Source organism: Petromyzon marinus, assembly GCF_048934315.1.
Source record: "Petromyzon marinus isolate PM22_M1 ecotype Great Lakes invasive population chromosome 84 unlocalized genomic scaffold, UKy_Petmar_22M1.pri1.0 chr84_unloc.4, whole genome shotgun sequence".
Taxonomy (NCBI): Eukaryota; Metazoa; Chordata; class Hyperoartia; order Petromyzontiformes; family Petromyzontidae; genus Petromyzon; species Petromyzon marinus.
Window position 1 is genome coordinate 1,583,478 of NW_027422641.1, and position 24,065 is coordinate 1,607,542.

Consider the following 24,065-nt stretch of genomic DNA (forward strand, 5'->3'; position numbering starts at 1 on the left):
TGTTGCTGTCGAGTATTTTAATTTTACCAGTGGGTCAATGAGGGAAGGGGATGGTGATTAATGTAGTGATAGAATGGGTGGGTCATTCTTGAGAGCATGAAAAAGTGCGTGAGTGAGGTTGACACAGTGAATGATCGGGTGATTGTGTGATCAGGTAAATATATGACTCATGAGGAGAGAGAGGGAGTATTTACGTGAGTCATAGATTTAAGGAAGTGGGTAGGTTCATAATGGAGTGAGTGAGTACCAGTTTATTGAGTTGAACAAGGCGAGAACTAAAGCGACCATGATGAGTCTCATTTGCAAGAGAGACCTGGATCACCCAAATTACCAAAGCTAAATAAAACACAGAGTTACAGTAATTAAAGCAAATATACTATTTTCTTCTTTCGATAAAGCATATATAAACAATATAAAGACAACTGCTGTGTCTCATGGGAAATCGACGTAATGGAGCTAAGGGATGATAGAATGTGTGAGTAATGTGCGACATGGATGTCCTCTGGCCCCTACATGACTGAACATTTTCTTTGACTACGTAGTTTGAGACTATTTCCATGGATGTACCAGTAGAATTTATATCTGGTATAGATATAATGGGAGGCTGATCGATGCCCGAGCCGGTCATGGTATGAATCTCTATTGTTAAATCATATTATGAATGCGGATGACCTGGTGATTACTGCCCACTCTAAGGAGAAGTTGGAGACACTACAGCCAAACATGAAGCATGCTACTAAAATATGGGCCGTTACCATCAGCCCCACGAAAACAAATCACCTCCCTGGGTATTTTACATCATAAAAATGCTCCCTTCCTCAATTCCTCATGTATTTGGGGCACCTGAGGAGAGAGTGGAGTGGGCAGTGTGCTGATGATCATCTCCGTTTTGGGAGCTGAGGTCTCATTTCAAATAATTCGAGCAGCATTATATTTTCATCAGCTGCTCAACACAGTGTGGAAGCTACCTGGTATGCCACTCCATACAAATCTTCATGTCTTCTCGGCCAAAGTTATACCCTCCATTTTCTCTCTCGAAAGGAACATTTAGGTTAGCTTGCCCACGATCTATCCAGGGTTTAACCAGACTGGACTTTATGAGCTCACAGATTCCTAGAATATCTGGACAAATGCCCATCTGTGGGCTCCTCCAGTAAGCGAGGCTGCGTTGATTGTGTCATGCAGTCCGTTTGTACAGCCACGGCATCCCCAAGCAGCTTCAATTTGGCTGGATAGATGGCGCTAAGTGGGCGTGGTACGGGCTAGAGAAGAGATGGACTGATGTGGTACAGAAGGATGTGGAGCTGATTGGACGTATTGATGACTGGTATCAGCAGTGTCATGATCGGCTTCTGTGGAGGAGGTTCATGAACGGCGCTACTGGGGAGGTGGAGGCAGTCGCCCACCAGCAACAGCATAGGGCAGAGAAGAGAGGCTCAAAACAACGAGCATAGCGCCAAACAACTGAAACAAAGAAAGTTGGCACAGTGGGGAGCACGGCTGTTGCATCTGTCCATCATCTTCCTAAGTCAATCCATGGCACCTGCGTCTATTACATGACCTCCTGCCAGCCAGCCTTCGACACTTCACGTGGCCTCAAAATACATCGAGCATGGCACAAGTGCTGTGGTGATGTCACCGCCACTTAGGGGTGAACAATGGTTGTTGTGTTGTGCGTGTGTGCACGGACGCATGTACGCCTGTGAGTCTCTTGTATGGAGAGAGAAAGATAGGCAGCTGGGCGTGGTGCTGGCCCGTGTGCTATTCTAAGCTGCATAGGCGCTGCTCGCTAACAGCACTTGCCCCAACATTCTGGTAAGGCTATACGGCGAATGATTGTCGCTGTTGTGTGTGTGTATGGACGTTCACCCCCCTCCCACCGCCCCCGTGTGTGCAGTTTTAGGGACTCATTACGCCCCCTCCCGACAAGCAGGCCAGCATCCGGACTAAAGGTAAGTGACAATAAAAACAGATTTTTTTTTTCCATTTAAGTAACTTTATGTTTTGCTCACAATACAGTATTTATTACAGTGTTGCATGCAAATGTACGATATTTTGTCTTACATATGACTTTGACAATGTTTACATGTTTTGCTGAACCGTGATAACATCTTAAAAAACTTACAGCATGTGGATTTCAATACAGTACACTATTGTATTCAGACTTATGAACTATTCGACTTACGGACAGTTCTCAGGAATGGAACCCATAAGTTGTACTATTCGCTAACAGCACCTTCCATTGGTATGGTTGACTACATACGATGCAAAGAAAGTTAAATATAGATACATATATATTGTACAGCACTTTCCCCAATAGTATGTTGATGTTCTATGGGGTATGTTTGTCTTGCTGAGTAATGTTTTAATTGGGGCGGTGTCATTTTAATAATTTCCCCAATGTTTTTACATGGCCGACTTGCGCGTCAGCAATTTTCGCACCCAATGGATAAATCTCTTCTTCTTCTTGGGCCTGGTGGTGGCAGAAGTGGTGGTGGAAGCTGTGGCAGCGGCGGTGGAAGGGGCATCGGTGGCATCATGGTACATTTGAGACACGGCGCATTTCAATTCTTTCAGCTGGCTACTGAGATGAAGGTTCTCTTCATGCAGCCTCTCTTCCCCATGCCACATGTCCTCGTGACGCACCAGCTTCCCGCGTAGCCTAAACTGTTCCTGGCCTCTCTGCGGATCCAGGAAGTTCAACTCCGTCAGGTGGGCGTGCAGCGACCTCCGGAGATCTTTGTTTTCACAGCGCAGCGACATTTGCCGCTGTGCTGCATTGCAGTCTCGGAGAAAATCCGCATGGAGAGACTTGCTCTCCCTGCAAGGCACTCTCGTGGACTCCAGCTCCAACTGGCACTCTTTAAGCTGTTGAACCAGGCTCCTGTTCTCTCTCTGGAGAGTCTCTCGGTTCTCCATCAACTCCTCCTGCTGCTGCTGTAGCTCCAGACGGAGCATCTTGTTCTTCTGACAGAGCTCCACATTCTGCAGGCTCATCCTCTCCGTAGACAGCGTCATGGTCTCGCGGTAAAAGTCTGAGATGGAAAGCGTAAAACGACGATAAATGAAGATCTCCATCCCAAGCATGGCCAAGACCAGAACGCCAACGATCAGCAGCGCCATGCTCAGCTCGTGTTGACGGCACCCGGGACAGAAGCACGTGTGAGACACGTCACGAAGGGGCGTGTTATTTATACTAACGTCATTACCGGATGTGACGTACGCTTTGACGTACGGCCATCCCTGCCCACTTATTGTCGATCATTGCCAACCACGTGACTACACGGCCCCGCCCCTAACCGCGCAGCTCCTCCCCCATACTCTTCTTCCGCCTTCCCCACGTGACGCGAATCGAGCCAATCACGCGAGAGGCGGCGCGCGGTAGGCCCCGCGTCCGCTTCCCGCCATTCTTGCAATGGGCGGCGGGGCCGCGCAGGGTGGGGGGGGCGGAGGGGGGGGACGCGGGCGGCGGGGGGGGTGGGGCTGAGTTCACTCCACGTCGCGAGCGGGAGGAGGAGGGACGAGGGGGAGGGGCCAGGAGGGACGAGGGGGAGGAGCCAGGAGGGACGAGGGGGAGGGGCCAGGAGCGGGAGAGGTGGTGGTGGTGTTTGTGGTTGTAGGCACGGGAGAGGTGGTGGTGGTGTTTGTGGTTGTAGGCACGGGAGAGGTGGTGGTGGTGTTTGTGGTTGTAGGCACGGGAGAGGTGGTGGTGGTGTTTGTGGTTGTAGGCACGGGAGAGGTGGTGGTGGTGTTTGTGGTTGTAGGCACGGGAGAGGTGGTGGTGGTGTTTGTGGTTGTAGGCACGGGAGAGGTGGTGGTGGTGTTTGTGGTTGTAGGCACGGGAGAGGTGGTCACGGACAGGCGGTGAGTGCCGGGTGATGGAGGGGGGGGTGAGGGAGTGGATTGCAGGGTGAGTGAGTTAATGAGGAGAATTAATAGGTGAGGAGGGTGAGTGAGTTGAAGGGTGAGGTGAGTGAGTGGGTGAGTGGTGAGTTCACGACAGGGAGATTGGGGCTGAGTGAGTGAACGCAGCGCACGGTAAAGATCCCCTGAGAGCATTCGCAAGAGTTGGACATTGAGTGCCGCTGTCAGGGTCCACACGCAAATTACTCACTTGGCATGATATACAAATTAACCATTGTAAACGATAACTTTAAAAAAGTCCGCTATTTGTCAGAGCTAATGCGATGTGCGTTTTGCATATTTGTAGCACGTTATAACCATCGTCAACATCGTCATTTAGAGTAACCATTAGTCCATACGTGTCACTTGCTAATAGTCCCCGGGTCAATCACAACTTTGCCGTGCGTGCAGGCTTTGTCTCTGGCTGCTCGCTAGGGCTGCGATGCCTTTCCATGCCACAAGATGACGTTCATTGCTCCTTCCACACCGCGACAATATTTACTGCAGTGTTCTATAACGCGGTAGTTGCGTTGCTGAATAACACCGCGTTGTGTAAACTCCCTCGTTATAATGACTAATACAGGGTAAAGCACAGTCCGTGATAACAGCGTGAGATGCGTGTGTCGGCTGAACAAAGACTGAGGCGCGTGGGGAGCATCAGGAAGCATCCAGCAGCATCCCAATGCCTCGTGTGACGCTGTGCCCAGGCAGCCGAACAACCGCACATTCCTACTCGCGCGACGTGGTTCTGTTGACTCAATCGCGTTATATCCATTTAGCATCCGTGTCATAAAACGTGTTCCCTAATACATTCATCGTGCTATATCCAATTGGCGTTATGAAAACACGCGTTGAGGCAGAACGAACTCTATAAACTATTTTTATTTTACCAGGTGAGACCCACTGAGCTATGTGGCTGTTTTCCAGAAGCGACCTGTCCACAAATGATAGATCAGCTAAATGGCTAATCACGTTAGAAATGTGTAGCACCAGCCACAAATACTCTAGACATGGATCCCCTTTGACAGGGTCAGTGTCTACTTAGATTCACTCACTCCGCCTATTGTCATGCGGCGTGTGCAGCTGCGTCGTGACACTTGGTAGAGTGCTGTCTTTGAGGCAGAGAGCTTTACAACCGTGTGCAGTGGTTAATTTGCTTAACAGCTTTACACCGAACTCCTTGCTTGTGGTAAAACATGTTTGCGACTTTGCTGATCGAGAACTATGCAGATTTAGATTTATAGTAACATGTACTTGGTGTGAGATGAACTTCCAAATAATTTCCTTTGCTCAACATCTTGCAATTAATGTCTTTTTAAATGGTCAGCTTAAGTGATTCCGTGATGTTTATGTAACTTTACCATTAAGATAACCTATGGAGCACAATTATTTCAGTATTATTTTTCATAAGTAAACTTTAAACTGAACCCATATGTGATATTATATTGATTGATTATTTTATTTTTTAATGTAGTCTACATGCTCTTCTGGGGATATTACCCCACATTTACCATTCATTGATGTTCCCTTTGACATTGGTAATTGGCATTGTCACACCATAGTAATTCTTTTGTAATTATGTAATTCGCTCTGTCTATCTCTCTCTGCATCTGTCTGTGTGGGTGTCTCTCTCTGCCGGTGTGTTTTTCTTTGTATGCGTCTTTCGTGTGTCTCTTTGTGTATGCCTCTCTCTGTGTGTGGATGTCTCTCGGTGTCTGTGTCTCTCTTTCCTTTTCCACGATGTGGTGTTGTATTTACATGCAAATTCTACCTCTAGCCCCGCCCACTTACTCTTGGGCTGAGCTTATCTCAAGCCAATATAACTTCTTGTTTCAGCAGCTTTCTCGCTATATTTTTTTACCTGATGATGGTTGCTTGTGTTGCGATCGAAACGTCGTGATCTATTATTTTTTCTACCTACGTGACTTTACCGAAAGAACCAAAGAGTATTGTGATTGTAATTTTGATTGTGATTGTTGTGGTGGAGGTGGTGATATTGATGGTGGTGTTAACGATAGCGGTGATTTTGGTGGTTGTAATGGTGGTATTGATGGTGGTAATGGTGGTTGACTATTACCCCTCTCGTGTCCTTCCACCACCAGGTTTAAGAATCTGCTGGTGTCTGTGCTGGAGGTGGACGTCGGATATCTGTGCAGTCTGGAGTGGTGGACAATAGACTTCTGCAGCTCAACCAGGTGGACGCACTGGGCAGGGAGCAAGATGGTGGTGGCCTTAGAGACCCACTTACTCCCACAGAGAGCCATAGACTCACTCACAGAGTGCACTCACACAGAGAGCCAAAGTCTCACTGACACAGAGCCATAGGCTCACTCACATGGAGACACATAGACTCACTCACACAGAGAACCATTGATTAACTCATTGTTTTTTTCGGTAAAGTCACATATGTAGAAATACCATAAAATTATATTAAAATAAATCAAGCACGACGTTTCGACCGCAACACAAGCGATCTTCATCAGGTGTAAAAACAAATAGCACATAAGGTGACATCAACGCAACACATAGAGAGTGTTAAACTGCACGGAGGTAAATACAACAAGAAGATGAGAGACGAGAATTCAAAAAACCTAAGAAAATTTTACGTGATGCAATACCAGTCGGCCAACGACACAGTTAGACACTTGCCTGGCAGACCACGAATTTCAGAAGAGTGCTAAATTTCGTGTTCATCCTCTGGGTTGAACATACCAGCATAGACAGAGTGAACAAATACGAGGTATAAGATAGCAGAAATACATATACAGGGACACAAGAGGTAAGAAGAGGAAAGACGGACAGAGAAGCAAGAAAAAAGGGGCCGGATGGATGAACAGACAGAGGCTTAAAATAAGTAGCAGAGGTGGGGGGAGGGGCCGAAGAAAGCAAGGGGCACCCCACCCCACCCACCCCACCCACCCCACCCACCCACCCCACCCCACCCACCCCACCCCACCCCTCCCAACCCTCCCACCGATCCTCCCCCCAACCCTCCCCTCAACGCTCCTTTCACTCCTCCCGTCACCCCTCCACCCCTCTCCTTTCTGCTGCGTAAGGGCCAGAGGCTGAGAGCACAGCAGAGGAGGCTACACGGGGAACTGGGCCGCGTCAGGGGCGAGAGACGCGGGGCGACTCGACACTTCACAGCGGCCTTCATAGATGTGTACTGCTTCATTCATAGGAGCTCAATAACAGCACTTGCCCCACCAGTCTGTGGAGCTCCATGGGGGATGTTTGTGTCGGAGCTTGTGCTGTAGGCATAGACGACGCGCGACCGTGGATCCTCTATAGGGAGCGCGCGTCTGCTGTGGGTCGCATGGAGCTGCACGAGCGGATACCGCCGCAGCGATTCCCATACCGAGTCACGAGATAGGCGCTGGGAAACAATTGCGCTGAAGTGTGTTGCTGGGTGGATGAAGCGAGCACCACCATGGTGTGCTTGCCTTGTATGGTCAGTCGTGTGACTGATTATTATAATATATTAATTCACACCTGTGCACCGTGTCATGGCAGTTTCTCTGTTTTCCTTCATTGCATTTTTATTTCAGAAATATTTCACCTGCAAAATAGATTGAGTTTGAATATCTCATGCGAAAGGGTGCCCAGGGCATGTGGGGTCGTCCAATTGCACAGTGTTTAGCGCACATCACTACACACCCATGGACTAAATCCAGAGGCGAGTGACAAATGAATCAGTTCTGCCCCCCTCGCTTCACCAACCCGCACTAGTCGGCGTGGTGAAATATGGTAAAAAATCAACACGACCGACAGGGCATAGGGTGTCCATTATCCAGAAGGGCTTTACTTTATTATCACATCCACATCTAATTGTGGATTTGGTTATTTTTCTTTAGTTATCTTTGTTGTATAAATACAACTTGACAAGATGTGTACTGCTTCATTCTGGTACATTTACTGACTTCAGTGCATTTCAGCACTGGGTGTGTTTGTTGGATTTATTGTTTGTCGATTTTTCATTGAACTGACAAATGGTGTAACCTGGTCCCTTGGGTACCCAGGCCTTCCTATAGTATAACTCCAGGAATCGGCAGATTTTTATTTTATTGTACCAAGTAAGGACCACTGAGCTATATAGCTGTTTTTCAAAAGCAACCTGGCCACAAATCATAGCTCAACGAAGTGGCTTATCACGTGGAAATTTGTAGCAGCCAAATACTGTAAACGCATATTTCTAAATGTGGAGGGAAAAAAACTCTAGGATCCAGAGAAAAACCCACGCCACCACGGGGAGAATATGCAAACTCCAAATATCCAGGCGTTGGGGTTGGAATCGAACCCACGACCTCCTGCATTCCAGGTGAAGGGGATAACTTGTTGCCACCACTGAGCCCCTTGTTAATCTGATGTGGTATACTGGTACAGCACCTGGTGGCCTCGGTCACTTTACTGACCTTTGCACCATTGTGTAGTCGGTTCAATTGAGTCGCAGACATACTCTTTGGAGGCAACAAATTTATTTATACCAACACGAAGGGGTAACTTCCCTTTTACCAGATAACAACCTATGGTGGTGGACCACCAGGCTATCTGCGCTAACACTCTGGGATAGCTACAACGAGCAGGACTCCAGCTTGAGTCCTGCCCATGTGTTGGTGACTCTTCACGGACGTTGAATGTAGATCTTTCAGAAGACAACAGCAAAGCTGAACCCCGGTCCCTCTGGGGACCCGGTTTATATGCTTACCAGTCGTGGCCGGCTCCGCCCTTGGCCACAACTACCTTCTCGATTCCTATTGCAAGATCTCGCCCTGACACGTGACTACCCACTAACCCCAACTTGTGGCCCCTGTGTAGAATTTACCCGTCATGTACCTTCCAGGGTCAAACAAAGTGCAATGGCCCACATTAACCTCATTCATGGCTGACACTTTCACACCCCTCCTATAGAGAACAGCACTGCACGCCACACGTGGTGCCACTCAGCGCCATGACTCAGCGCTCACCAAGCCCCACTAAGGCTGGTACTACACCCACATATATGGGGTGTCGGTGATGTAATTACATCGCACGCCGTGCCTCTCAGGCCGGCACTACACAGTGGCATTCCCGATGTCACTACATTACCCCCCTCCCCCCCCCCATTCGTAGCATTCAGCCGTCCTGGCTGTCAACTCCCCCTTAAAACTAACCAAGTGAATAAGTTCTAGATTTGAAGCTTTCGTGACTGCAAGGATCCATACTCTTTGGTTCTATTCGGTAAAGTCACGTAGGTAAAAAATAAAACAACAAAATTCATGACGTTTCGGCCACAACACAAGTGGCCTTCATCAGGTGAAGGGGACCGTACTGTCATGAGGACAGCGTTGGAGTGAAGACAGTCCAGCCCAGGTCGCGTCCTTTTAAGCTGTGTGGGAGGAAACAAAATACTTTGACAAAGGAATTAGCATAAAATGACCGTAACGCACAAGAGGACCGGCACGGGGGGGGGAGGGGGTGTTAAGTGGAACGTAGAGGACCGGCACGGGGCGGGAGTTTACAAATGTAGGTGTGAAGTGAAATAAGCTTCTATGAAAGTTTGGTATATCACTATTTGGATAAATACCATTGAAAATTAGTTTAATGTTTGGTATGATTTAGAACATCTTTCCAATGGTTGCTTAAGTGAATAAGGTGATAAAAAGCGAGTAAAAGTGACTAAATGCTATGTGTGCCTCAATAATTAACAATAACAAATAGCATATAAATACCCAAGCCCACCTATACAATATATACACTAGCTACAAATGTACAGAACAACACGAGAAAGTATAAAACGCGAATGCACGGAATCCCCTCCATCACCAACAACTCCCATCCTCACTGTGTAACAATACCCATAAGCACAACAAAGGCTAGGTTCAGCCAATAACCGATATGGCCTACTGAGTGTGACAAGCAACTGATGGTGTGGGAGTGTGTGTGCATGGGTGTCACAAAATCCGAAGAGTTTTTGAGCGAGTCCTCGTGGCTGGGTCTCCAGTGGAGGTGGGCTCACTCTCTCTGGAGGTCCCAGGGGGAATATGCAACTGTCCAGTCGAAGAGCAGTAGGCCGGGTCGACGGGTTTTCCTCTCCCGAATCAAGTGAAGACAGCGCAGGCGGCGGCTTGGGGGACATCAGGCGCGCGGCACCTGAGGGAGGAAGCACACGACTCCGCTGAGGACCAACCTCAACGTGCACACATGCCAGCTCGCCGGACACATCTGTCCCTCGGCGCCCACAGTGTGGAGATGGAACAAACTCACAGGGAGCAATAAAGGGCTTAGGGCAAGAGGAGTGTACAAACCAACTCTGCCGCCCCAAGCGGATCTGGACACACTGCAGTCGAATGACCCGAATCACATCAACCAGCCCTCTCCAGGGTTTGAGCAAATTGGGCGATGTACCCAACGGTACCTGTGGACAGTGCAACCAAGCTCTGTCCCCAGAGCTTGGTTGCACTGAAGTACGGAAGCCCCTCAGCCATTCATTGGCCAATCGGCACAAATCAGAATTTACCCTGGAAGTCTCCCGCACTTCGCAGCACACGGAGTCAGAGATTTAAGATTTTGCCTTGTTGGGTGCGGCTTGTAACTGAACATGAATCAGGGGGTCGTGTTCTCGCTGACCTGATGACTCAACATGGAGGTCAGAGTCCTGTGCAGCCACCTCAACCATACCATCCGTCTGCGGATTGTGCGGTGACATGCGTACTTTCTTGGTTCACAACTAACGCACACCTCTTGCAATAATTTTGAAGAAAATGTTTTGCCCTGATTGTTCAGAAGACGTTCGGGAGCACTCTTGTCCATAATGTAGTGGGTAATAAACTGGAGGAAGCTTACTCTGAGGCAACACATTTATTATAACATTAACAGGTTATTACACAATGGGGTAATGGCCCCTTTCACCCGATACTCTATGGAGGTAGTCCCTCCAGACTAGCTTGCCTCTCACTAGCTATCACGGCATCTATACTGCTGGGGCTTGAGTCTTCCCTTGAGTCTTCACGGGTTATCAGCTGGAGCTTTCACTGGTACAAGCTCGAGCCGACCTTAGCCAGGGGTTCTGCTCTGCCCATTGGGCTCTTCTCTTCAGGGCTCCAGGATGCTCTTCAGTCTTCGGCCGGACAACAACTGCTGGGACCGCTCAGGGACCTAACTTATATATAGGCTCCTGGCTCACTCCGCCCCTGGCCACGCCTTCCTTCTAGGACCGTCTCCGAGGGTCTGGAGAATGACATCATCTCCCCAGCCCCCTTCCCGGGATCTGGGGTCCCGACCGTTGGTCACGATGCTCCCCCAGGGATTGCCTTGGCCAACGGCCCGTCATCATTAATCCAGCAGGTTCAGCCTCCCCTCTGCTCCCTACTGACACAAGCTAGTACTGACGGCTATGATTAGTGGCGATCATGTTCAACCATGCCACTACAATTACGTAGCCATTGAGGAATGCCTCAGTGATCTTTGCCGCCAACTGTTTGGGAAGCGGCCAGGCCACAGGCCATCATGAGAAATACTCGACTCCCACCAGAAAATATTTATTCCCACAAGCGGCTTCTACCGCGTGCACTGCACACACCCCTTCAACAAATTGGCAGCATCCTCAGCCATGCCAGGCCAGAAGAAATCCGACTTACGTGTGGCCAATGCTAGTTTATGCACACCCAAGTGCAACAGACGCTCGTGCACCACCCAAATGACCTTACTCCGCAGGGCGGTGGGCACAACAATGTTGGAACATCGCATCTCTCCGCCCCAATGCATGAGCAATCCGCCTCTGAGAATGAAAGAGGCGACACCCCATCGATCCTCGCCCCCATCAGTCTCTTTGACACGGCATCGCAATTTAAGCAGGGAAGCGTCCTCAACCTGGAGGCGCCCCCATTCGTCGTGGTCCAATCCAATGACAGCATCACGCGCCACTGGATCCCCAGCCCCCTCAGATGTTACAACCTCGGCCGATGCCGTAAGGGTAGGGGGCGAGTTTTCGTTGCGCGGCTTACAGCGACCGGCGCCCGAAAAACTTGCGCAACTCTCGTTCGTGGGTAATCGCGACAGGGCGTCCGCGTTCGTGTGATGGGAGCCTTTGCGATAGGTAACCTGAAAAGAGTAGTCCTGGAGGACCTCCAACCAGCGTGAAAGTTCGCCAGGTGGCTGGTCAACCTGCAGCGCGTACTGCAGCGCCGCGTGGTCCGAGCGTATCTCAAAGTCTCTCCCATACAAATATGGAAGATACTGTTGCAAGAAAAACACGATAGCTAACAGTTATCAGCGTGTGACACAGTACCGCTGTTCAGCCGGAGACAGCACTCTGCTTCCTTATGCGATAACACTCTCGACGCCATTGACAACTTGAAACAGAACAGCTCCAATGCCAGTGTTACTAGCATCTGTATCAAGGACAAACGGCAAGGAAAAGTCGGGGTAGTGGCAGGTAGGGGCGTTCACCAAGCCATCTTGGAGTGCAACAAATGCGGCCTCCTCATGGGTGGTGCCGATGTCACAAGTCGAGGAGACTGAAGTGCTGTGACAAAAGGGCCATTGCCTGAATCGTCTCTTACTATAAACATTTCATTTCAAAGCGGTGTTATCGAAGAAGTTTTTTTGGAAGATAAATAACATCGCTATGGGGGGAGGGGGACATAGCGGGATTGAGGGGGAGCGATTAGGGGGGTTATAGAGGTGGGTGTTGAGTAAAATAGTATCAGTGTCTTGTGCTCGAGCCTAGGGGCTATGCCAAGGGGCTAGGACATTCGAATGAACGTCTCATCTTGCCACATGCTTTTTTTACTATCTCCATCAGTAACAAAATCAATCTACAAAGCAACGCTGCTTCTAAAATCGGTATAGTACTCTGAAGCATGTAAAAATGGTAATGTACTGTCAATCGTATTTTAACAGGAGCATTGTCTCTTTAAAGGTCACGGTTTTTGTTGTTGACATGAACTCTATTGGCTTCCACCTCCCTGTTCACAGAGATCGTCAATAGAGGCTGAAGTCTGTTACTCGCGCACAGTCAGTCGAGGGAGTGATAGCCCCCACTGTGCCCTTCAGCCCGTGGCGTTGCCTATGGGACTCATTGTCCCGTAACATCCCGAGTTCACAATGTCGATTAAAGCGACACCTTTGTTTAATAACGATCCATGAAATGAGTGGGACTTTATATAGTGTGACAGTCTTGTCTTTGGGAATACTGTACTCATGTTTGTTTCTGTTGCCTGGTTTTTAATTGGTAAAGCTGTGATCGTGTTTGATCCCTCCACTGGTATCCGATTAATTTCTGCATCAAGCACAATATCCTCTTTGCTGTCTTCAAGTTCCACCATGGACACGCTCCTGTTTGCCTCTCCCATCATCTCATTCCCCTCCTAATGTTCTCCTATATCGTCCCTACCATCTCGCTTTACTCCCCTTCACTCATTCTCCGCCCAGCAACCAAGGCTTCCAGTTGGAACTTCTAATCAACCTTTACTCATTCGGAGGTCACTCATTCCCTTTTCTTTTGATGCAATTATTTGGGCCTGTCACTTACCATCCACAGATTTCTCCTGTGATCATCACTGTATGTTCTCACTTTAGAAATGTAGGCTGAATGTACACCACCTTGTTCCCAATGATGATTGTATCTCACTGATGTGCACATCACCTTGACAGAGGCTCTTTTTAAAGGCACTCTAATTGATTATTTCTCATTTCACAGCCTCCACTACACTACTCAGCAGATTATGCCCCACTTTGTTCGTCAAGACTTGCTTGAGGCAAATATAAGCATGGTCCAACAACCTCTATGACTGACACGGCACGAGTAAGACTGCCTGCAGCCCAACCAAAAAGGCTGCATCATTGAAAGCTGGTTTCAAGCCTGCCCTCCACGTGTGTTAAAAGATCTTACTCACCCATGTGATGATAGTTGAGCCTCTGGGTGTCAGCATTTCTACTCTGATATTGCAAGTGTTGGTTACTAGTGATTTCTTTCATTTTTCTTAGGGTACCTCTCACTTTATACTCAAATGGCTCAATGCAGAAGGTGTAGGGTCTTTGGTTGCTGTGGCTTGCATGAGCTCTTCAAAGGGATATGACGAAGAGCGATTCTGCATTTGGGAGCATAATTACTTCTAGCATGCTAGTTTCTGCCTTCAACTGCTGAGGAGCTTGCCACTGGCATTTGTAATTGCGCAGGAAATATTGAAGTAGGCTCCCCTGAGCTGACTGAAGTTTGCAAAGTCATCCTTTATTTGACTGAGAGTTATTATTCAACTGCTGCAGCTTTTCCATCAGGCCCCCTCTGTTCATGCCAGATCTGAGTTTTGCATTGCCTTCTTAGGCCCTTGTAGCAGTTTTTACGTTCTTTTTTCAATTAAACACCACGTTTAATCACTAATCCATTCATTTCCAATATTGCAACAGGTTGTTGGGCAGGTCTTGGCGGCGTTGTTTACATAATCTTGAAATTGTCCCAAACTGTTGGTTCCTCATTAGACAGGAGTGTGCATTACCACTGCCCACCTCCACATTACAACCATCCCCACCATAAGAATTATATCCAGTATGAGCTGGAGAAGCTTTTGTTGAACTTCGAGAGTACTACTAAGAAATGGGGTTTACGTTCATCCCCACATAAAACAAAGCACCTGCCTGGGTATTCTGTGTCATCGTATTCTCCCATCCCTCCACTCCCCATGACCAGTGGGGCAGTTTTTGACAGAGCAGAACAATTTTCCATACCTGGAAAGGGTGCATGTGACTAGCTCCAGTTTGGCAGCAGAGGTCATGCTCCGAATCGGTTGAACATAATTATCTCAGCTGCGTAACACACTGTGAATGCTGCATTGCCTGTCGCTCCATGTAAAGCTCTGGGTCTTCTCAGCCAGATATTCCCTCCCTTCTCTACATTTGAGAAATTTGGATCCCTTTTAAAGGAACATCCACACTGGTTTTGCATATCCAAGTTGTCTACGATCCACCGTGGGCTTAACAAACTAGATTATGTGAGCAGCTTAGATCCTTGAATGATCTGGACAAATGCCCATCAGTGAGATACTAAGGCAGGTGAGGCAGCATTGGCTGAGTCATGTAGCCCAAATGCCCAGTAACTGTGTACCCAAACAGCTTCTGTTTGTCCAGATATAAGGGACTTATCGCTATAGGCAAGAGTTTGACTGCTGTGTAACAGAAGGATGGTGGAGCTGTTTGGGCTTGCCAACAGCTCGACCAGTGGTTTCAAGATCAGCGTCTCTGGAGGAGTTTTGTGAAGGATGTCCGCCTCCAGCAATAACGGAGGGCGGAGGAGTGATGCTCACAACAACGAGCGGAGTGCAGAATGAGTAAAATGCAGCAAGGTGGAACAGTAGGGAGCACAGGTAGTAGATCTGCCAGTCATCCCTGTCACTCAACCCATGACACCTTTATCTATCCTGTAACCTCCTGCCCATGAGCCTTCGACAGTCCACATGACCTCAATGTGCACTTAGCCTGGCACAAACACTTTGTTGACGTCACCAATTTTGAGTGGCGAATGGCTTTTATTGTTATTGTGTTTATGTACCCACCCCTTCATGTGCCGTACTGGCCTTCTTAGGTGCTCGCTAGCAGAACTAATCCCAATAATGTAAAAAACGATATGGGAGATTTTTCTCATTTGTATCTTGTATGTTTGTGTACATCGCCTATGTGTGTTTGTGGCGAGCCATGCTGCACAACAAACTCAGCCACAGTTATCAATAGCACGTGATATCTACACTGGTTTTGGGTCCTCTAGGTTGTGTCTGCATTAAATGAGTGCCTGGTACAATGGGTAATCAGTATAACCTATGAGACAAACGTGGCCAGGTGTGGTGCTGGCCATTTCTACCCCACTTTGCGTGCGGGTCTTCAAAGGGGCTCACTAACAGCACTTGACCCACCAGTCTGTGGAGCTACATGGGGGATGTTTGTGTTGAAGCTCGTGCTGTCGGCGTAGAAGACGCTCGACAGTTTATCCTCTGTAGGGAGCACGCGTCTGCTGTGTGTAGCGTGGAGCTGTACGATAGTGAAACCAATAGAGTTGTTGCGCCTTGGGCGTAAACATCAATGTATGTCCATTTGCCAGGTTAAGCGACTAAGCCCACGCCCTCACCCCCTTCTCCCTATTACATTATCTCCTCGTACTCTTTGACTACTCATAAAATCATACGTATATAGTGACACCCCAGGGATAAATTAATATTGCTTGTTATAGCACATTCTTGTAAAAAGAACGCTGGTTAAGTCAGACCGGCCTGTATATGTACAGTATAGATATTTAGTTTGCAGCAATGCAATACACACAGCTCAATACACAAAGAGTTAAATGTATAAATATCTCATACTAAAGAATGGATTACTTGGGTTTACAAACATGATGTACAAAACTCGTTATAGTCTCATGCTCTGCATGCTGTTGTAAATGCACGTGGTGCATACTCACTGACCAGATGCTTCGTTATTATTGATACTAATAAAAAATGTTAAATTAAGAATTTTTTTCATTAATTTCTCACGTTAAATAAATATAGGGAGGCGTTCATTCAGCGGTAGAGAGACAATGGCTGCTGATGATGATGTAACGTGCCGCTCATTTTGAAGGATTCCTAAGAGACAATGTAGGTGGAGATTCAAAGTCGTAGGAAGGTGGCTGCACAGACGCATGGACCACTGCTGTCCTGTATAAGTGATTTATTTAACATAATGAACATTACAGTAACATTGACGCTGCCTCATGTGTGTACTTTAAGTTTTGGCTTTCCCACACAAACACTACCTCCACAAAAGGTCATGTTTACTCATTTCCGTGAAGCGTATTCAAGTTTTCAAGTTTCATTTATTAGGTATAGCCCTGTGAGCCATGCGGCTCTTAAGTCGGGTGCAACCGCAACAAACAAAATATGAATCTACATTGCAGAAACCTATTACACCACAACCAGACCAAAATAAAGCTAAAAAAACAATGTAACAACAGTAATCATAAGAACTGTGATTTTAAATTTAACAACGATATACATAATACGTACGACAAAACCTGCAGCCATAGCTGGCAGCACGACACTCCCAGTGTATGATGTGTGAGTGAGTCAGCAGCAGCGTGAGTGAGTGTATGATGTGCGAGTCAGCATATGATGATTGAGTCAGTATTAGGTTGAGTGAGTGTATGATGTGCGAGTCAGCGTATGATGAGTGAGTTAGTATTAGGTTGAGTGAGTGTATGACGTGTTAGTCAGCGCATGATGAGTGAGTCAGTGTATGATGTGTGAGTGAGTCAGCGGCAGAGTGAGTGTATGATGTGCGAGTGAGCCAGCACACGATGAGTGAACCTGTGTATGATGAGTGAATGGGTCAGTGGTTGTGCGAGTGTATGATGTGTGAGTGAGTCAGCGCATGATGAGCGAGTCAGCGCCTGATGAGCGAGTCAGCGCATGATGAGCGAGTCAGTGCATGATGTGTGAGTGAGTCAGTGCATAATGTATGAGAAAGTCAGTGTCGGCTCCCTCTGCTCACGCCATCGCCCCCCCCCCGCCCCCCGGCTCCATCGCCCCCCCCCTCGGCTCCGTCGCCCCCCCCCCGGCTCCGTCGCCCCCCCAACTCCGTCGGCCCCCCCTGGCTCCGTCCGGCCCCCGCCCCCCCGGCTCCGTCGCCCCCTCCTCCTAGCTCCGTCGGCCCCCCCCCTGGCTCCGTCGCCCCCCCCTCCCAGCTCCGTCGAACCCCCCCTGGCTCCATCGCCCCCCCTGGCTCCATCGCCCCCCCCTGGCTCCATTGCCCCCCCCCGGCTCCGTCGCCCACGCCCCCCCCCCTGGCTCCGTCGCCCCCCCCGGCTTCGTTGCCCCCCCCCAGCTCCGTCGCCCCCCCCCGGCTCCGTCGCCCCCCGCCCCCGGCTCCGTCGCCCCCCCCCCGGCCCCGTCGGCTCCCTCCGTCAGCTCCCCCGGCCCCCTCACAAACGGCCCCGCCAGCCGTTGCTGGGAACGCGGTATGTGACGTCATACCACTTCTAGACAACCTCAGAGCACCCTCTACCCATACATTGAGAGCATGGGAGTGCCCACTACATAGGGACTACCCAAGATCAAACCTGGCTCCCACCCTCTAATCGTCACTCAACTAGAGGTGACGCTATCTCCATCATTGCACATTACAGCGCAATTCGCCGTCTGCGTGGCATCACGATGGTCGAGGCAGTGAGCACGTGGTGTCACACAGCTGCTTAATCTGCTAAACCTGTGTGGTGTTTTGAATTAGGTTTACATTTTACTTTTTTATCGTAGTGTTGTGTTCATGTGAATGTTCAAATGCTTGCACTGAAGAGTGTTTTGAGATGCCTAAAGTGTTTCGATGCAATTTTACGTATTTCTATATATTCCAATAACAATTTTAAGCTTTTATTACAATTTAAATAACCCAATGTATTCACGATCAAATAGCTAGAGTCACAATTGTACCTAACCGAGACCTCTTAGAATTTAGTAGCAACATTTTATTTTTATAATTATTATTTCTTTTACCTGGCTAAAATTACATGACTATGCTTACAGGTGACACGTGGTTTGTTTTCATTTTCCTCAGGTGACTCGATGCATTGGTCGTGATGGCATCAAATGATCCTGCATATGAGATTATTAGAACCAACAAAGTGAAACTGCAGGAATACCTCCAGGCGAAGTCTTCAGAAGTGCTTGACCATTCCTGTCAAACAGAGATAGTCCTGTACGGCGAATACGCGTCCCTCAAAAACGAGAATGATCCCATTGTGCGAACACGGCACCTGGTTGACCTGGTGCTCGGCAAGGGAGAAGAAGTGTGCATGAGATTCATTGAAGCCGTGCTGGTGCCGCTGAGATCCGAGATCCCTCTCATGGATCAGTGGATATCACAGCATGAGCAGCAGCTCAACGTGATGGGTGTCGATCTGAGCTGAACTGCGGGTAAAGCCATCCCTGGAGCAGCTTCTCGTGAGTGATGCTAAACTTCACATATTCATTTGCATGTCTCTGGCAAATTTAAGTGAAATAATTGCTTTGAACTTATATGAATTGTCATTTAATATTAGCAAACTGCACCACCCTTGCATGACAACATTCCTCTCAGAAGGAGGACATTAATATTCCATTCCATAGCAGGGTATGTACAAGGAATCAGCAACTTGGAGGAAAGGATGGATGGATAATGGAAATGTGTGTCAGTATCAAAACATTACATCCACACTGGACCCCAACATTCCTGAATTTCTGTCCTATCCTACACCTCATTTTCCTTGCAAAAGACTTAAACATGGTGATTTTCTCTCACCTCTTCAGACACAGACATTTTATTTCAGCTGGAAGAATGTAATGAGCTATGAAGCTCTTTCAAGTGTCAAGCCCAAGATGTTTGGCCATGGCAGCAAACCCATCTGCTGCCATGGTCTCCATGACTTGGTACAATCTGGATTCCACCAAGGCCCTGTCGTTGAAACTGCAGGGTGAATGACCACCTCTCTTAAATTATGGAAGCTGCTTCTACTCCATCCTCTTGAATCGGCATTGCTACGCAGGCATCTCTCACACACTTCCCCACTGCTTCTGCTTCACCCTCTAAAAGTGAGCCCTATTTTTTCCAAGCAATGACTGCCTTCCGTTCAGAAGCCCCCATTCTATGGTGTTCCACATGGCTCCGTCCTTGGCTATCTGCTCTTCTCAGTACAATGTCTCCTCCTTTGTGGACATTTTTTACTCCTAATTTTTTTTTATATTGACTAGCTATCACTGCTATTTCTAAGGACACCCAGCCTTTTATTGCCATTGACTCATGAAACGGAACCTACTCTATCCTCTTAACTCTTTAAAAATGTTGACACTCCTACTGATACTCCTGCTGTTATGGAGTGACTCATGCAGCCAGCTATGGCTGCAAAGTTTGGTAGTACATGTTATTTATATCGTTTATTGTAAAATTTCAATCAGTTCTTATGATCACTGTTCCATTGCTTTTATAGCTTTCTTTTGGTGATTTCGAAAACGTTTTGGTTTAGCCATATTTGTTTGTTGTAGTACAGAGTTAGACTGATAACTTTACTCTAAATTGTCTTATGGTTGTTATTGTTTGACTTGCATCCCACTGGGATTTTTGCACACAGCATTGATATACAGTGCTTTTTCTGGAAGACTTTGCTGTTTTTTCCTGGATTTTTCTGTTTGCGCGTAGTCACTTTAAGATGTTTCTTTTTCCTGTTTTTATTTGTTGCGGTTGCACCCGATTCAAGAGCCGAATGGCTCACAGGGCTATACAAAATAAATGAAACTGAAACTGGATTGGTTATAATTCACTCCAGATTAAACGTCAAATTTGTATCCCTCTCATTTAGAAAAAAAGTCGACGTGATTAAATGACTCTGAATATATGATTCCCGAGAGATTAAAATAACATCAGATACAGAGGTATCACGGTTCTTATGGTCAACATTGCCCAAGTGGTGCGCCTCTGGGTTCAGTGTTTACTTGGAAAGCAGATGGAAGTTGTTGAGCAAATTTGCTATTGGAAATCGACACTCCCCAATGTAGTGGATGCCACAGTGCTTGCTGATGATGCAGTAACCAGATTATTTGAAGTTTAAGTGAACCTACGATGCAACACGTGGGATGCTACGAATTCTGTAATTCATGTGGCTGTTGTGGAGGTGAAAGCACTTCATCTTCTCTGCTGCTAGGACCGTGCCTGGTGTACTGCACTCAACCACAGTGTAGCCCCCTTGCTAGGTGATGTAGGCCAGCTTGAAATGGAAAAGGAAACACAACCCCAATACCAGTGAAATATAAAAAGTAAAATTCAACATCCTAAACAACAAAAAATAATAATTGTAGGACAAGGCAGCAGTGCATTTTAGACACAAATTGATAGCATTAGGTTGGGATTATGCTGATGTACATCGTAATTTCAAATGTGGTGGTACTATCTTGTTTCACATGCAAAACAAACAAGACAAGTGGTGGTAAATTTTTGTTGAGATATGTAGAATACACATCGGGAAAATGTCCACACAATAATTTGTGATGTACATGATGGCAATACATTTTCCATGATGAAATATGCTTTTTTTTACGTAGTTTATTTTAAACATATTTGTCTGTTATAGGAATGTATTTTTAGTGTAAATGAAACTAATTTGTTTTTTAAATGATTTGTTTAATTTAGATAACCCTGGTGATGATTACAGAGAATTCTTGCTGAAGCTGACATCATTAACACGAGACTACAACGCACGACCTGGAGAACCTGCAGTATTTTTGCTGGAGAGAATGGTGAAGCCAATTCTGGTTCCCTACTACCGCCATCAAGAAACCAAGCAGCACGAGTTACTAGCGAGAGGCAAACAGCACAAGGAGCTGATGAAGAGAGCACAGAGAGAAGGGATGACTTACAATAATATCTTTGATCTCATTGGAAAAGAAACACACCCCCGACTGGTTATTGTAGTTGGGACTCCAGGCAGCGGTAAAACCATGTTGAGCAAATTCATTGTGCACAGCCTGCTGTCAGGTGAGAGAGTGTTTGCACGACGCTTTGAGCACATCGTGCTCATAACGTTCAGGGAGATAAATGATGTTGGAGAGGTGTCACTCGCAGAGCTGTTTTCTCTGCTGCACTCATGTTTGGGAAAAAAAGCGGATGAGGTTTACGCAAACCAAGAGAGAACCCTTTTTGTTATGGATGGGTTGGATGAGTTTGGAAAGTGCCTTCACTATGCCAATGCTTGCACTGATCCACGTAAGACGGCAACAGTAGAAGGCATCATTGCTGCACTAGTGAATGGAAACCTCTTGCCCAGGGCCTCGGTCTTGATAACGACCAGACCTATTGCCATGGCGCAGCTGAGTGGAGTGAATGTTGATCGAGCTGTTGAAATTGCTGGGTTTTCCCATGAGGATAAAATATAATTTTTACGCAATTTTTACAAAGATAGGAATCTAGCAGAAAGAGTACTCAAGCTCCTGCAGGAAAATGAAACAGTGAATACATTGTCCCAGAACCCTTCATTCTGTCATATAGCAGCCATTACACTGAAGGAACATTTACAAAAGTCTGATCATTCTGAGATTATCCTCAAATCAATGACCGACCTCTTCACACAATACGTGTTTGGGCTCGTAGAACACCATGGACGTGGCAGCCACGGAGCCAAGGAAATTTTATTGTCTCTTGCAAATATGGCTCTGAAAGGGGTTCAGCAAAACATCCAGGTGTTCAGCCAAAAAGATCTAGAAGAGTGTGTTGTTAGTTCTTCTGAACTAGGAAGTACATTCATCAACAAAGTGTTCACATGTGAGGGCATTAAACAAGGGAGTTGTTTTGATTTAAAGCTTTCGTGACTGCAGTAATTCATATTCTTAGTTCTTTCGGTAAAGTCACGTTTTATTATTTTGTTGTTTCCCTTCAACGTGACTTTACCGAAAGAACTAAGAATAAGGGAGTTGTTATTCGTTTTCACACTTAACAATCCAGGAATTCTTTGCAGCAATAGCCATGCATTTGACACATTCAACACGGCCAGTGAGTGACATAATCAAAGCTATTGAGGACAGCAAAGATGGGAGGTTTGATGTGTTTCAGAGGTTTTTTTGTGGACTAGCATCAAGCACTCCATGGATGTTCTTTGAGGGTATCTTGGATCCTCCATCTGCAGATTCTCAAAAGGAAATAATCGAGTGGCTCAATCACAACATGGAAAATCAGAAGGTTGACAAACACAGGCTCATCAGTCTCTTGCACTGTGTGCACGAGCTGCACGACCGCAAGTCCATGAGTGATGCCACTCGGTCCATGACTGAGATAGACCTGTCATTCACAAGGCTGTCCCTGCCAGACTGCGCTGCCATCACCTCGATCCTGCTGCATCGAGAGGAACCTGTGGAGACACTCAACCTGTTTGACTGCGGCATTGGCACCGAGGAAATGAAGAGGCTTCAGCCTGGACTGCACAGATGTAAAGAGCTAGTGTGAGACTTGCACACCTCGCATTCACTACTTCACAAATTGTGTGTGCATATGTTCGTGTGTGTAATGTTTGTAGACCCCTTCATTTCATGTCCTCGCCTTCCATACTCGAGGTAACTTATTTCACGTATGTGTATAAATATATTTAGGCTCGCTGGTCTCGTCATGAAATTGCAATGAAAAAGCACCAGAGGAGGCAGCTATAACTGAGGGGGACGTGTCTAACACGCACCCCTCAGTGAGGCCACGCCCCCCTCCGTGAGGCCACGCCCTCTATGTGAATCTGGCTCTGACACTAGCCAGTGCCTCCCCAGCTATTGACCTCACCGCACATCACTGGTGCGTACATAGAGGTGTGTATCACACAACATGCACATATCCTAGCCACTTTACGTATGACTTCGATAGTCACCCTATATCTGTTTAAAATGTATGTATTTTAACTTTCAATTGGTGTGTCTGCTGCAGACATCGTGCTGCTCGCAGCAGACATCGCGGCTATCGCGATTGTCACCTGAAGACGGGCGCTTGTGTTGCAACTGTAACGTGATTTATTTTGTTTAATTAATGATTGTTTCATATTCTTGGTTCTTTCGGTAAAGTCACGTAGAAGGGAAATAATAAAATAATAAAAATTTAACTTAAATTCTCACGACATTTCGTCGTGAGAATTTTCCCGAAATAACCAAGAATACGAATCCCTGCAGTCACGAAAGCTTTAAATCGAAATTTAATGATTGTGGAATGTTCATTTCTTGCATTAAAGTTGTTTTTGCTCTGATTTCTCTTTGCTTCATTGCTCTAATTTATTAGTTTTATTTTTTGGTGTCAGGTCACACTTGCAAATTAGGCTATCCAGGTAAAAAAAAACAGGTTAAAAAATACACCTGATATTTCAAATTTCTATGTCAACATATATCTATATACCGAATAACAGCACTTCAACAGCCTCGGAATGCTTAACAATGTATCAATAAATTTCGATTTAAAGCTTTTGTGACTGCAGGGATTCATCTTCTTGGTTCTTTTGGTAAAGTCACGTAGAATGGAAAAAAATAATAAAAATAAAACATAATGAAATAAAATTCTCACGACGTTTCGGCCACAACACAAGTAGCCTACTTCAGGTGAAGAAACAGAACTGTCAGGACGACAGCGCTTCAATGAACACTGCTAAGCTTGGCGGCGTCTTTTAAGCTGGGTGGGAG

The 24,065-nt window shown here is 46.9% G+C and overlaps 2 long non-coding RNA genes across 2 annotated transcripts; both read left to right on the plus strand.

The window, feature by feature from the left end:
- Positions 1-5,965: 5,965 nt before the first annotated feature.
- On the plus strand, positions 5,966-7,790 carry LOC142908500 (uncharacterized). Its single transcript, XR_012931817.1, has 2 exons — positions 5,966-6,098; positions 6,960-7,790. It is a non-coding gene; the product is annotated as an uncharacterized LOC142908500 (long non-coding RNA).
- A 10,057-nt stretch (positions 7,791-17,847) lies between these two features.
- Positions 17,848-23,638, plus strand: LOC142908494 (uncharacterized). The gene is made up of 2 exons (XR_012931811.1): positions 17,848-18,839; positions 21,058-23,638. It is a non-coding gene; the product is annotated as an uncharacterized LOC142908494 (long non-coding RNA).
- Positions 23,639-24,065: the final 427 nt, after the last annotated feature.